Source organism: Ailuropoda melanoleuca, chromosome X, assembly GCF_002007445.2.
Source record: "Ailuropoda melanoleuca isolate Jingjing chromosome X, ASM200744v2, whole genome shotgun sequence".
NCBI classification, from domain to species: Eukaryota; Metazoa; Chordata; class Mammalia; order Carnivora; family Ursidae; genus Ailuropoda; species Ailuropoda melanoleuca.
In genome coordinates, this window is record NC_048238.1 from 103,612,831 (window position 1) to 103,629,133 (window position 16,303).

Genomic DNA, 16,303 nt, shown 5'->3' on the forward strand with positions numbered 1-16,303 from the left:
CTGGAGGGGATTATGCTAAGTGAGACAAGTCAAGCAGAGAAAGACAATTATCATATGGTTTCACTTCTATGTGGAACATAAGGAATAGTGTGGAGGACCACAGGAGAAGGGAGAGAATATTGAATGGGAAGAAATCAGAGAGGGAGACAAACTATGAAAGACCCTGGACTTCGGGAAACAAACTGAGGGTTACAGAAAGGAGGGGGTGGGGGTATGGGGTAACTGGGTGATGGGTATTAAGGAGGGCACGTGTAGTGTTGGGCACTGGGTGTTACATGCAACTAATGAATTGTTGAACACTACATCAAAAACTAATGACGTATTTTGTGTCAGCTAATTGAACACAATAAAAAATTAAAAAAATAAATAAAATGACAAAAAGAAAATAAGTGAAGTATCATATACATAATGTGAAGTATGTGTGTGGGGGTGTATCTTTATTTGGATAATTCGAATGTAAAGTTAAGGAATGCTCCTGACATGGGAAGACTGACTGTTTTAAAAACTCTCAATTCTTCTCCAATTAATATGTAAGTAAAGAAATGCCAGTAAAAATCCCGATAGCAACTGAGAATTAACAAAAAGTTTCTAAAGTTTATCTGGAAAAAAAATATTTCACCACAGCCAAGAATAAATCAAAAGTTAATCAGACAGTACTTGACCTACAAGATACTAAAATAAAAATGTTGCTGTAAGTTAGAATACAGTTGTATTCAAGTAATAAATAGAGAAGAAATCAGAAAGAACATATATGAAATATGCCATACTTCAATACTAATAATAGAGGTATAAATTGAAACAGTATAAACTGTACTTTTTAACTGGGGCAATAGGCAAAAACAGTTTTAAAGACAATACTGAATGTTGGTGAAGACTAGAGCAACCAGACTGTTCATACACCACAATTGTAGGGAGATGTGGTAGTATATATTAAAAGTCTTACATATGGCAGACCCTTTGGCAGAACCACCTCCTAATATGTTCCTTCATATTTGGTCATAATAAACAAATGACTGAATGAAGGACCTGAGAACTATTAAATTTCAAGGGAAGAAATATGCCAGCTTGTGGGCATCACTTTCTTTTTGCTGATGATACAACAAATATCAGTGAAAAAAAGAAATCAGTTATCCACCTTGGGACTTGTTCTGTTTGGTCTTATTTTGTTATAAATGTTTAAACTTGCAATTTTAAATAAAATCAAAACCACAATCATGTCAGTAATCACTTTGTACTCCACTTCCTTTCAAAAAATGCAATTAAATAAACACTGAAAGAATTAAAGGGACAAAATGATTAGTGCATCTTGACATTAATCAGGTGACTTTAATCGTCATCAATTATAATATGATAACGTTTTGATAGACTTGTTTTTTTATATTTCATTCCTTGTTTAACACAAATAAATCACTCTGTACCCTCCCTCCTCAGAAGGGCATATTTTCATAACCTTTTAACTCCTGAAGGAAATAAAATGTTAAGCAACTAAAAAATGTAAGATCACAGTAGCAGAAAGTTAGCAATACAGAAATTAACTGCAATTAGATTTGCATAGTGACATTTTCATACAGACATGTAGAGGTTCCTTCCTTTCTTATCTCATTATCCATCAATTTTTTAACAAAACAGCAATTTCTTAGAAGTAGAGCTAGAAATGTGTCTCTTTTTAAAGAACATCTTCTATTTTATAAGGCCACAAACTTCCTAAATAACAACATTAGACAAATGCAATCAACAGCTAGAGAAATGATTAACTAAAAATGTGTATCCACAGTTATTGCTATGATACAAGGAAAACTGTTTAACATTAGTAGTCCAAAATGTTTTGTATACTGAAGACGGTGTTTGAATTACTGAATGGATTTAATAAATTTCCAGCTGAAACTACCCTCTCTACTCCTGTGGATAAGGTTCCCTAACCAAACAAAAGTCCTATCAAGGGGACCAGGTACAATTACTGCTTATCCTTCAGGTGCACATTTGTTTCCTCACAGCTCATGGAATTATTCAAACAAGCCAATCACATCGTCCTGCTGGAGAATCCCACCCTCTTGATACTACAAAGCCTGCCCCCAACAGTCCCTGGTTATTTATTCTGTTGCTGAATGCAACCTCCATGTGTTCCTGCATGGTACACAGTGTCTTCCTTTTTTGGGCTGTGAATATATGTGATTAATAAGCTGCTATTATCCAGTGTCAGGTGTTGTGTGTTCAGCCATCTCAGTAACGAGGGTGGGAATCTCTCCTTCATTAATGGGATAAAAAGCAAACAAAATAATGAATAAAATACATAAGGGGGGTTAAGGATAGAAAGTAAGATAGTAGTTTGTAAGATAGTGGTTTATAATATATAGGCACAAATTATATACATGTTAGATACTGATACTGGGTAAGCAAGTAACTTGTGAGACAAAGAATGTGTAATATTTGTTAAATACAAATAGCATGTAAGTTAGTTACATATAATACACATTAAAGATATGATACAAAGATATCTTTGTGATGGAGCAAAGAAAGATAGTTATAGATAGAAAGGGATCGAAGGACCAAGTCATAATTTATAATCATGCCACCCCTAAGGCAACAGCTATGCTATCTTTTTTTTTAAAGATTTTATTTATTTATTTGACAGAGATAGAGACAGCCAGCGAGAGAGGGAACACAAGCAGGGGGAGTGGGAGAGGAAGAAGCAGGNGAAGCAGGCTCCTAGCAGAGGAGCCTGATGTGGGGCTCGATCCCACAACGCCGGGATCATGCCCTGAGCCGAAGGCAGACGCTTAACTGCTGTGCCACCCAGGCGCCCCACAGCTATGCCATCTTTAAATTGGCCACCCACTGGTGACACCCAGGGTCTGCCATATGTAAGACTTTTAATATATACTACCACATCTCCCTACAATTGTGGTGTATGAACAGTCTGGTTGCTCTAGTCTTCACCAACATTCAGTATTGTCTTTAAAACTGTTTTTGCCTATTGCCCCAGTTAAAAAGTACAGTTTATACTGTTTCAATTTATACCTCTATTATTAGTATTGAAGTATGGCATATTTCATATATGTTCTTTCTGATTTCTTCTCTATTTATTACTTGAATACAACTGTATTCTAACTTACAGCAACATTTTTATTTTAGTATCTTGTAGGTCAAGTACTGTCTGATTAACTTTTGATTTATTCTTGGCTGTGGTGAAATATTTTTTTTCCAGATAAACTTTAGAAACTTTTTGTTAATTCTCAGTTGCTATCGGGATTTTTACTGGCATTTCTTTACTTACATATTAATTGGAGAAGAATTGAGAGTTTTTAAAACAGTCAGTCTTCCCATGTCAGGAGCATTCCTTAACTTTACATTCGAATTATCCAAATAAAGATACACCCCCACACACATACTTCACATTATGTATATGATCACTTATTTTCTTTTNACTTCACTTATTTTCTTTTTGTCATTTTATTTATTTTTTTAATTTTTTATTGTGTTCAATTAGCTGACACAAAATACGTCATTAGTTTTTGATGTAGTGTTCAACAATTCATTAGTTGCATGTAACACCCAGTGCCCAACACTACACGTGCCCTCCTTAATACCCATCACCCAGTTACCCCATCCCCCCACCCCCTCCTTTCTGTAACTCTCAGTTTGTTTCCTGAAGTCCAGGGTCTTTCATAGTTTGTCTCCCTCTCTGATTTCTTCCCATTCAATATTCTCTCCCTTCTCCTGTGGTCCTCCACACTATTCCTTATGTTCCACATAGAAGTGAAACCATATGATAATTGTCTTTCTCTGCTTGACTTGTCTCACTTAGCATAATCCCCTCCAGTTCCATCCATGTCAGTGTAAATGGTGGGTATTCATCCTTTCTGATGGCTGGAAAATATTCCATTGTATATATGGACCACATCCTTTTTTTTTAAAGATTTTATTTATTTATTTCACAGAGAGAGACAGCCAGTGAGAGAGGGAACACAAGCAGGGGGAGTGGGAGAGGAAGAAGCAGGCTCCCAGTGGAGGAGCCCGATGTGGGGCTTGATCCCCAGAACACCGGGATCACGCCCTGAGCCAAAGGCAGACAGTTAAATGACTGAGCCACCCAGGCGCCCCCCCCTTTATTTTAAAGATTTATTTATTCATTTGAGAGAGAGAGAGAGAGAGAATGAGGGAGGGGCAGAGGGAGAGGGAGTGGGAGAGTAAGAGAATCCCAAGCAGAGCCCCCTCTGAGCATGGAGCCCAATGTGGGGCTTGATCCCAAAACCCTGAGATCATGACCTCAGCCAAAACCAAGAGTCCGATGCCCGACTGACTATGCCATCCAGGTGCCCCAAGAGATGACTTACTTGGTAATAAACTTGAAAATCACCTTTGCATCAATTTAATTTCCTACATAGCACTTTTCCCGACACCTTTCCTTTCAGGGTTCCCTATCCTACTTTACAAAAGAAAGGCATACCTCTTTCCCATCCCTATTTTACTGTGGTTCATTGACCCATAGTAAATGGCACTAAATGGAGAGACAACATGAAATACTGGTGTTAGTGTTGAGAAACTGAATGAATGAGAAGTCTGAGTAGCTAATTCTTTTGTAAAGTAGGTCGTTTTCATTTCCTTACTTAAAACAAAATTGAAAGAGACCCATTGGAGTGTTCAGCTGACAAATTATTTGCATATTACTCAGAAGAATTTTAAATAATTGGGTGTGCAAGTTTTCTAAGAACACATCTATAAAAAACAAACCATGGCACAAAAAATTAGATGCTGATCCCTATTTCATTAAGGGCTCAAAACATGACATTCATTTCATAAGTGACTTTTTTCTTTTACAGATAAAAGAATTACTTGAAAAAATGTTCCATACATCTCATTCAGAGATATATTGTCCTTTTCATGTTTAATTGTAATTTATCAAATTTGTACTTTAATTTTGTTATTTTGATCAACTGTGTTATAATGACAACTTATGCCCCATGCGATTTTTAAAACTTAAGAGTTTAGTCATAGGGCATTAAAAAAATCAAAGGAGTATGACTTTCAAACATAAAATATATTTAATTAGGATAAAATCTCATGATAGAAATGGAATGATAACATTATATTCAGGAGAATAAGTAAAAGTACATATATCTTGCTTATATAATAGCTGTTCATACACGTTTAAATGGATGACGGCTTGCTTCAAATCAATATGGTGTCTAGAATTTATTGGATATTTTTGAAATAGAAGTGAAACCATTTTGTTAATAAGGACCTATAAATGAAGGTTACAAGTAGGAATGACCCCTCTCACTAACACAGCTAATAAACACAAGAGCGGATTTTTTTAAATTTTTTAAAAGATTTTATTTGTTTATTCAACAGAGATAGAGACAGCCAGCGAGAGAGGGAACACAAGTAGGGGGAGTGGGAGAGGAAGAAGCAGACTCATAGAGGAAGAGCCTGATGTGGGGCTCGATCCCAGAACGCCAGGATCATGCCCTGAGCCGAAGGCAGACGCTTAACCGCTGTGCCACCCAGGCGCCCCAAGAGCAGATTTTTTACTTCCTGTTCTGGCAACTCTAAGTTCTGTTGATTTGGAGGTCTTAATCTCCAAGAGATGAATGCTTTTAATAGTAGACACAATGATTTCATTGCGTTGGAAAATGAGACTGCCAACTATATTTGGTTCCCAATGACATTGAATTGACAGATATAGGAGGGGTTAACTTCCTTGCTGGAGTGACCGATTCAGAGTATTAATGTCTCTTAGTACTTCTATATCCAATAGTAAAAATTAGTAAAAGGCAATAATGGCCCATTAAAAACTCCAATCAGCAAAGGGGCTGGTTAAAAGTGAAGGAAACACAGAATAGGTAGGGGACAAATAGAGTTTTAAATACCAATTATGGCCTCATGACTGTTACAGAAACAAGAGATATAGTAGCTAGACATATGAGGTTCCTTACTTGTTATATAAATATTTTCTTTCTCCATTTTCCGTATTATTTTATTTCAGACATACTGGTAGCAGTTAATTTTACAATTTAAATTTTAGATTAAATATGTAGGTCGGATTATTACTGAGCTAGAAGAGAATTAACATCTTTTGTATTAGTATGGGGATTCTGTGTCTTTGTTTTAATGGGGGAGAGTGTATGTGACAGCATCTTTGTTTCCATGAAGAATAGTTACAGGAAAGAAGCATGATGTTCTTGTTAGTTCTGTTATAGTAACTTCAAATATGGGAATAAAGATGAGAATGGATGCTAAGCAAACAAATGGATAGACTGTGCTAATCAGTTTTGTTTGGTTTCAGCTTCATTTCCCACAGATTTCCCTGTATTGCACAATGTTGGACATTTAAATACTAATTCTCAGATTTTCTTGCCAGTTAGCTTCCATTTAGGTTGAGTTTATAGAAGGCACAGGGGAGACTGGATGGCAAGAGAAAGAGGGAATGCATATTTTCTTTTCTTTCTTAGGTTTCTGTTAGTGCCTCTGAGAAAGTCTCAAGCAGACTGGATGACCTAGGCTTCTGGGTTCTGTTTGACAGTGCAATTCCAGGGGTCATATGTCAGCTTATGCTCCGGTAATCTTGGTTATACAGTGCTCATGGGCACTGGATCTAACAGCAGCAGCAACAGTGTTGGGTTACCCCAAATTCTCTGTATTTTTCAGGGTTAGTAGAAAATAGATGGCTTAAGGTATTTAGATTTCACTGGACAAATTCACAAGTTGATGTAATCATTTTAAAACATCAATATTTGAAACAGGAATTAAATCTCTTCCTTACTTACATTTTTTAACTTAAAATTTGAAAAAAAATTAGATGGCATCATAAAAAATGTGCCAACACTTTTAGAGGGTATATGAGCAAAAAAGACGACTTTATCCTGCAAGGTCAGGACTGGCTCATAATCATATCTCTGAATCCAGTTCATGGGAAAAGCAAAAAGAAGCAGTTCAGGGCAAGCAATTTCCTTTTAAGTGAGTCAGAGTTTACACTAATTGTTTCTACTCCCCTTTCTTTGGTGATAACTTAATGACATGGCCATACCTAATTCAGAGTGAGAGTGGGAAATTTAATCTTTAGCTGTATGTCCGTATGCTCAGGTACATTCACTGACTTTAAGAAAGATAAGGTTTTTACTCACAAATAGCAATCACTGCCATTGTATGTCCAAAATCCAATTTCACAGTCTTATATTTATATTGGAAATACCTAATGAGGTTTCTTTTCCCTGGCCTCCAGAACCAACTGCCTATGACTCAGAATTTCTACTTCTAAGAGTATGCATTCATTTAACAGATATTGGTCAAACTCCCACTATATGCCCAGAATTCTTCTAGTAGCTATGAATACAGTTTTCAGTAAGACAAATATGATCTCTGCCCTCATGGAGCTTATATTATGCTGGGGGTATCTGATGATAATGTTTAAAAAAAGATACTACAAAAAGGGATAAATATTAGTAAGAGTAGAAGCAGACAGTCCGCCTCTTTAAATATTTCAGACCCAAGGCAAAATTGCAAGCAGAGATACTCCACATGATTATTAGATACTTAATTATATATCCTTTACAAGTATTCATGGAATAATAACAAAATTAAGAGTATATAATGCTGCAAACTAGGTCTCTTTAATTCCAAAAAATACAACTAGAGATAGGTGATGTTTTTTGATTACAGAAAATACAAGGAAACTTATATCTCAAATTTAAATAAAACAATAAAAATTTTTAAGAAACTATTGGGTAAGAAGCAATATATACTGACATTTCAAAATTCATAGATATAAATTATAATTAAAACAATATCAGAACCTGTAGGGTACAGCTTAAGTAGTGATCAGAGGAAAATTCATAACGTTAAAAATATATGTTGGTAAAAAAGCAATAATAAAAGATAATTGAAATAAGCATCTGACTGAATTAAAGAACAATAAAATAAAAGAAAAATAGAAGGTATTAATACAGATAAGAGCAAAAATGAATGAATTAGAAAAATAACAATAGGACTTATGATTATAAATAAAACATAAATTACAATTCTAAATTATGATTTGTTGATTTAAAAGTAATAGGCAAATATTTAGCTAACCTAATGAGGAGAGAAAGAGAGAAAGCATGCCTTTGAATGAAATAAAAAATGATAATTCAGAAATAATCATATGAACAGATAAAACTATAATAAACTATTTTTTCAACTTTATGCTTTAATAAATGTAAAAACTTGGATAAAATAGATAATTTTCTAGAAAAACATACTTTACCAAAACTGTCCACAAAATTGATCGAAAATTCAACAGACTAATTTCCATAGACTATGAGAAAATTATCAAACAGATTATGCCACTAGACAAAAACAAAAACACAAAAATATATCCAGTTCAGACGATTTCACTATCAAATTCTTTCTAGCTTTTAAAGAACAACTATTTTAGTTCAGAACATAGAAAATGAACAGAGCCAAAAGCTACTTACTTTCCATGAAATTATTTTACCAGTGATCAAACTTACAAAAATTGGCACATAAAAAAATTAAACTATAGACCAAGATAATTTAGGAGAATTGATGCAAAATATCAACATACAATATTAACAATCCAACAGGACATTAAAAGAACAGATCCATAGGGAGTGAGTAGTTTGAGGAATGCAAGGATGATCTAGTAATAGGAAATCTAAAATACTTCATCATCATAATGGATCTAAGAAAAATAACTTCTATTGACTCTAAAATTGCTGGAACACACACAGCAAACTTCAACAAACCCTTAATTTAAAAAACAGTAAAATGTGAATATGTGGCTATGTTCTTAACATAATATAACAGAATATATATATCTCACCCCCAAATGCAGCATCAGGTTTAATGGGGAAATACTAGACGAATTCCCACTAAAGTAAGGAACTAGATAAAAATATCTACTATTACTATTTAATGTTATTTTGGAAATACTGGCTAAAACAATTGACAAGTAAAATAAATTAGCTATAAATAAAAAGGGAGGAGGTAAAACTATCCCTATTTGCAAATGATACAATTGTATTCATAGAAAACCCAACAAAGGGGAGCCTGGGTGGCTCAGTCATTAAGCGTCTGCCTTCGGCCCAGGGTGTGATCCCAGGGTCCTGGGATTGAGCCCCTCATCGGGCTACCTGCTTGGCAGGAAGCCTGCTTCTCCCTCTCCCTCTGCTTGTGTTCCCTCTCAAATAAATAAAATCTTAAAAAAAAAAAAAAGAAAACCCAACAAAAACAAGTGAAAAACAAAAGTACCATAAATCAGTAAATTCGTGAGGTACAAAGTAATATACAGAAATCAGTGACTTTCATATGTATACACAACTACCAGTAAGATTGTTATTTTAATGGAATGAATAACGTAATGAAAGAAGCCACGCATTTAAAATAGTAACAAAAAAGATAAGACATTTAGGATAAGTATTAAAATTAATAGGTAAGTTTTATATAAAAAGAACACTTTAAAATCACTCTTGAAGGACACAAAAGAAGGTAGATGATAACCGCTGTCCTGAATAGGAATTGTAAAAAAAAAAAAAAAAAAAGCATGTTATTATTATTTCTCCCTAAACAAATCTATAAATGTAATCTGAACTCCTCAGTACACACAAGATTACAGTTAATAAGTGGCAGAACTGTGAGAGGAACTCAGAAGAGCTGTTTCAATGTCAGTGTCCTAACATACTGCACTAAACTGTCTAGAGAGCATCCTCGTTCTTTTTTTAAAATTTATTTAAATTCAAGTTAGTTAACATATAGGGTAGTATAGGTTCCAGGAGTAGAACTTAGTGATTCATCACTTACATATAATGCCCAGTGGTCATCACAAGTGCCCTCTTTAATATCCATCATCCATTAGCCCATCTCCACAGCCACCTCCCCTCCAGGAATCCTCAGTTTGTTCTCTATAGCTAAGAGTCTCTTATAGTTTGCCTCTCTCTCAGGTATTATCTTATTTTTTCCTTTCCTTCCCCAATGTTTACCTGTTTCCTTTCTTAAATTCCACATGAGTTAAATCATATAATATTTGCCTTTCTCTGACTTATTTTGTTTAACAAAATCCACTCTAGTTTCATCCTCATTGTTGCAAATGACAAGCTTCATTCTTTTTGATGGCTGAGTAATATTCCAGTGTGTGTGTGTGTGTGTGTGTGTGTGTGTGTGTGTGTATTTATATTTATAAATATCACATCTTCTTTATCCATTCATCAGTTGATGGACATTGGGGCTCCTCCCATAATTTGGGTATTGTTGGTAGTGCTACTATAAACACTGGGGTGCACGTGCCCCTTCGAACCAGCACTTTTGTATCCTTGGGGTAAATACCCAGTAGTGCAATTGCTGGGTCCTAGGGTAGTTCTATTTTTAACTTTTTGGGGAACCTCATACTGTTTTCCAGAGTGGGTGTACTAGTTTGCTTTTTCACTAACAGTGTAAGAGGGTTCCCCTTTCTCTGCATCCTCTCAACATCTGTTGCTTCCTGAGTTGTTAATTTTAGCCATTCTGAGAGGTGTGAGATGGTATCTCATCATGGTTTTGATATGTATTTCCCTGATGATGAGAGATGTTGAGCATCTTTTCATGTGTCTATTAGTATGTCTTTTGGAGAAATGTCTCTTCCTGTCTTCTGCCCATTTCTTAACTAGATTATTTACTTTTTGGGTATTGATACTGATGAGTTCTTTATAGATTTTGGATACTAGCCTCTTACCCGATGACATTTGCAAATACCTTCTCCCATTCCATTGGTTGCCTTTTAGTTTTGTTGACTGTTTCCTTCACTGTACAGAAGTTTTTATCTTGATGAAATCCCAATAGCTCATTTTTGCTTTTGTTTCCCTTGCCTCCAAAGACATGCCTAGTAAGAAGTTGCTGCCTGCTTTCTCCTCTAGGATTTTGATGGTTTCCTGTCTCACATTTAGGTCTTTTATCCATTTTGAATTTATTTTTGTGTATGGTGTGAGAATTTGGTCCAGTTTCATTCTTCTGCATGTGGCTGTCCAATTTTCCCAACACCGTTTGTTGAAGAGATTGTTTTTTACTTCCATTGGATATTCTTTCCTGCTTTGTCAAAGATTAGTTGGCCATACAGTTGTGGGTCCATTTCCGGGTTCTCTATTCTGTTCCATTGATCTTTGTGTCTGCTTTTGTGCCAGTACCAAGCTGTCCTGATGATTACGGCTTTGTAATACAGCTTGAAGTCTGGAATTGTGATGCCTCCTGCTTTGCTTTGCTTTTTCAACATTACTTTGGCTATTCGGGGTCTTTTCCTGTTCTATACAAATTTTAGAATTGTTTGTTCCAGCTGTATGAAAAATGCATGTTTTTTTTTTAATAAGGATTGCATTGAATATGCAGATTGCTTTGGGTAGTATAGCCATTATATTTATTATTTTCTTATAATAATTTTTTATTATGTTAGTCACTATACAGTACATCCCTAGTTTTTGATGTAATGTTCCATGATTCATTACTTGCATAACACCCAGTACACCATGCAATACGTGCCCTCCTTAATACCCATCACTGGCCTATCCCAATCCCCCACCCACCTCCCCTCTGAAACCCTCAGTTTGTTTCCCAGATTCCATAGTCTCTCATGGATAGCCATTTAAAATATTTTATTTAATTATTTGTGAGAAAGAGAGTGTGTGCAAAAGAGCATTATCAGGGGAGGGGCAGAGGGAGAGAGAAGACTCCCTACTAAGCAGGAAGCCCAATGCAGGGCTGAATCCTAGGACCCTGGATCGTGACCTGAGCCGAAGGCAGATGTTTAACTGACTTAGCCACCCAGGAGCCCCAGTAGTATAGCCACTTTATCAATATTTGTTCTTCCAGTCCAAGAACATGGAATATCTTTTCCATTTCTTTGTGTCTTCTTCAATTTCTCTCGGAAGTGTTCTATAGGGGCACCTGAGTGATTCAGTTGTTAAGCGTCTGCCTTCGGCTCAGGGCGTGATCTCGGGGTCCTGGGATCGAGCCCCACATCAGGCTCCCTGCTCTGCTGGGAGCCTGCTTCTTCCTCTCCCACTCCCCCTTTCTGTTCCCTCTCTCACTGCCTCCCTCTCCATCAAATAAATAAATAAAATCCTTTAAAAAAAGAAGTGTTCTATATTTTTCAGAGTACAGATCTTTTATCTCTTTGGTCAGGTTTATTCTTAGGTATCTTATGGTTTTTGGTACAACTGTAAATGGGATCAATTCCTTGATTTCTCTTTCTGCTGCTTCGTTATTGGTGTATAGAAGTGCAACAGATTTCTGTACATTGATTTTATATCCTGCGACTTTGCTGAATTCATGTATCAGTTCTAGCAATTTTTCAGTAGAGTCTTTCAGGTTTTGTACATAGAGTATCATGTCTGCGAAGAGTGAAAGTTTGCCTTCTTCCTGTCGATCTGGATTCCTTTTATTTCTTTTTGTTGTCTGATCACTGAGGCTAGGACTTCCAGCATTATGTTGAACAGCAGTGGTGAGAGTGGACATCCTTGTTGTGCTCCTGACCTTAGGGGAAAAGCTCTCAGTTTTTCCCCATTGAGGATGATATTAACTGTGGGTCTTTTGTATATGGCCTTTATGATGTTGAGGTATGCTCCTTCTTTCCCTAATTTCTTGAGAGTTTTTATCAAGAAAGGATGCTATAGTTTGTCAAATGTTTTTTTTTCTGCATCTATTAAGAGTATCATATGATTCTTATCCTTTCTTTTATTAATGTGTGTCACATTGATTGATTTGTGGATATTGATCCACCCCTGCAGCCCAGGAATAAATCCCACTTGGTCGTGGTGAATAATCCTTTTAATGTACTGTTGGATTCTATTGGCTAGTATGTTGGTGGGAATTTTTGCATCCATGTTCATCAGGGATATGGGCCTGGAAATCTTCTTAGTGGGGTTTTTGTCTGGTTTTGGAATCAAGGTAATGTGGGGCCTCATAGAATGAGTTTGGAAGTTTTCCTTCCATTTCTATTTTGTGGAACAGCTTCAGAAGAATAGGTATTAATTCTTCTTTAAATGTTTGCTGGAGTTTCCCTGGGAAGCCATCTGGCCCTGGACTCTTGTGTGCTGGGAGATTTTTGATTACTGATTCCTTTTCTTTACTAGTTATGGGTCTGTTCAAATTTTCTATTTCTTTCTGTTTCAGTTTTGGCAGTTTATATGTTTCTAGGAATTCATCCATTTCTTCCAGATTGCCCAATTTGTTGGCATATAATTGCTCATAATATGCTCTTATAATTGTTTATATTTCTGCAGTGTTGGTTGTGATCTCTCTTCTTTCACTTGTGATTTTGTTTGCGTCCTTTTTCTTTTCTTTCTGATAAGTCTGGATGGGGGTTTATCAATTTTGTTAATTCTTTCAAAGAGCCAGCTCCTAGTTTTGTTGATCTGCTCTACTGTTGTTTTTTTTTTTTAATTTCTGTATCATTTATTTCTGCTCTAATCTTTATTATTTCCCTTCTTCTGCTGGTTTTAGTCTTTATTTACTGTTCTTTTTCCAGCTCCTTTTGGTGTAAGGTTGTGTATTTGAGATTTTTCTTGCTACTTAAGGAAGTCCTGTATTGCTATTTACTTCTCTCTTATGACCACCTTTGCTGTGTCCCAAAGGTTTTAGACTGCCATGTGTTCAGTTTCATTTGCTTCCATGTATTTTATTTAATTTCTTCTTTAATTTCCTGGTTAACCCATTCATTCTTTACTAGGATGTTCTTTAGCCTCTGTGTATTTGTGGTCTTTCCAAATTTTTTCTTGTGGTTGACTTCAAGTTTCATAGCATTGTGGTCTGAAAATATGCATGGCATAATCTCAATCTTTTTGTACTGATTGAGGCCTGATTTGTGACCTGGTATGTGATCTATTCCGGAGAATGTTCCATGTGCACTTAAAAAGAATGTATATTCTGCTTTAGGATGAAATACTTTGAATATATCTGTTAAGTCCATCTGTTCCAGCATGTCATTGAAAGTCATGGTTTCCTTATTGTTCTTCTGCTTAGATGATCTGTCCATTGCTTGTAGTGCAGTGTTAAAGTCCCCTATATTTTTGTATTATTATCAGTTTCTTTATGGTTTTATTAATTGATTTATACATTTGGCTGTCTCCAAGTTGGGGGCATAAATATTTAAAATTGTTAGATCTTCTTGTTGGATAGACCCTTTTATTATGATATAGTGTCCTTCTTCATCTCTAATTACAGTTTTTGATTTAAAATCTAAGTCAAGCAGAGAAAGACAATTATCATATGGTTTCACTCATTTATGGAACATAAGAAGTAGGAAGATCAGTTGGAGAAGAAAGGGAAGAAGGAAGGGGGGTAAACAGAAGGGGGAATGAACCATGAGAGACTATGGACTCTGGGAAATAAACTGAGGGCTTTAGAGGGGAGGGGGGTGGGGGATTGGGATAGGCCGGTGATGGGTATTAAGGAGGGCATGTATACGCAAGTAATGAATCACAGAACTTTACATCAAAAACTAGGGATGTACTGTATGGTGACTAACATAACATAATAAAAAATTATTATAAAAAAATAAAATAAAATCTAGTTTTTCTAAGTATGGCTACTCCAGCTTTCTTTTCATGTCCATTAGCATGATAGATCATTCTCCATCCCCTCACATTGAATTTGGAGCTGTGTTTGGATCTAAAATGAGTCTCTTGTAAGCAGCATATCAATGGGTCTTGTTTTTTTAATCCATTCTGACACGGTATGTCTTTTGATTGGAGCATTGAGTCCATTTACATTCAGAGTGATTACTGATAGATATGTATTTAGTGCGGTTGAAATTCCTGTAAAGTTGCTGTTTGTATAGATTGGCCCTGCTGCTTTCTAGTCTTTGCTGCTTTTGGTTCCCATTCTTTTTTATGCAAGATTGTATTCCACTGTATGGATGTAGCAAAATTTACTTACTCATTTTCCTATCGATTTCCATTTATATTCCTGGAAACATGTGGTTTTACAAATGATTCACATGTATATATCATTCCACACATGCACACAAACATCTATGGGTTTAATTCCCAAAATGGAATTGTTCGGTCAAAGGATATATGCATTTGAAATTTTGATAGATATTGCTAAATTTCCCTTGAATATGTACTACTCCCAGCAACAAATTAAAATGCCTGTTTACATAAATCTTTGGCCATGAGTGTATTATCAAGCCTTTTGATTTTAGCCAATGTGATAATTGAAAAATTGGAACTTGAAGTAGTTTTAACTTGCTTTTCTCTTATTATGAGTCAAGATGTCTATCTTTTCCATTCATAGGTGCTATATCTATCATCTATTATCTATCTATAATAAAATTTCTAGGAAATTAGAATGAATTCCTAATTTCTTTTTTTTAATAATTTTTTAAAATTATATTATGTTAATCACCATACAGTACATCCCCTGATTCTGATGTAAAGTTTGATGCTTCATTAGTTGCGTATAACACCCAGTGCACCATGCAATACGTGCCCTCCTTACTACCCATCACCAGTCTATCCCCTTCCCCCACCCCCTCCCCTCTGAAGTCTTCAGTTTGTTTCTCATAGTCCACAGTCTCTCATGTTTCAGTCCGTGGTCTGTCCGCTCCCCCGTGTAGGTGGCTACCGCTTCCCGGCGCCCGGACACGGCGGCTCCCTCCCCCTTCTGTTTATCTTCCGATATCTGTGCGCGGTTTCACGGCTCCCTGCTTCGTACCTCGATACTCAGCGCTGGAGATGTTCATTTGTAGAGATCCAGATGTATCTTCCTGCGTCTCAGGCTGATTCCATGGATGTTCCTGCTGGTCTGGTACCTATCCAGCTCAACTCAGGGGACCGGCTGAAAAAGGGGTCCCCTACTCCTCCACCATCTTAACCTCCCGTCTCTGAATTCCTAATTTCTATATAAGAAACAGTTATTACATTTGGAGGTAGGTAGAATTTGGGCAAATAAGGCACAGGGGTGAAAGAAGTACTTTCACTGCACAGTTTATATTATATATATATAATTTGACAGAGAGAGAGAGAGAGAGCACAAGCAGGGTGAGGGGCAGAGGGAATATATATATATATATTTCTGAATCACATGAAGGGGGTTGAATTGTGTCCTCTCAAAGAGATATGCTGAAGTCCTAACCCCAAATACCTCAAAATATAACCTTATTTGGAGCTAAGGTCATTGTGGATGTAATTATTTACATTAGGATGTAGTCATACCAGAGGAGGATGGGCCCAATACGTAATCCAATATGGCTGGTATCCTTTTAAGAAGAGAAGAAACAGACTCTGAGATACGCAGGGAGAAGGCCATGTGACACTCGAGTCAGAGACTGGAGCTATGC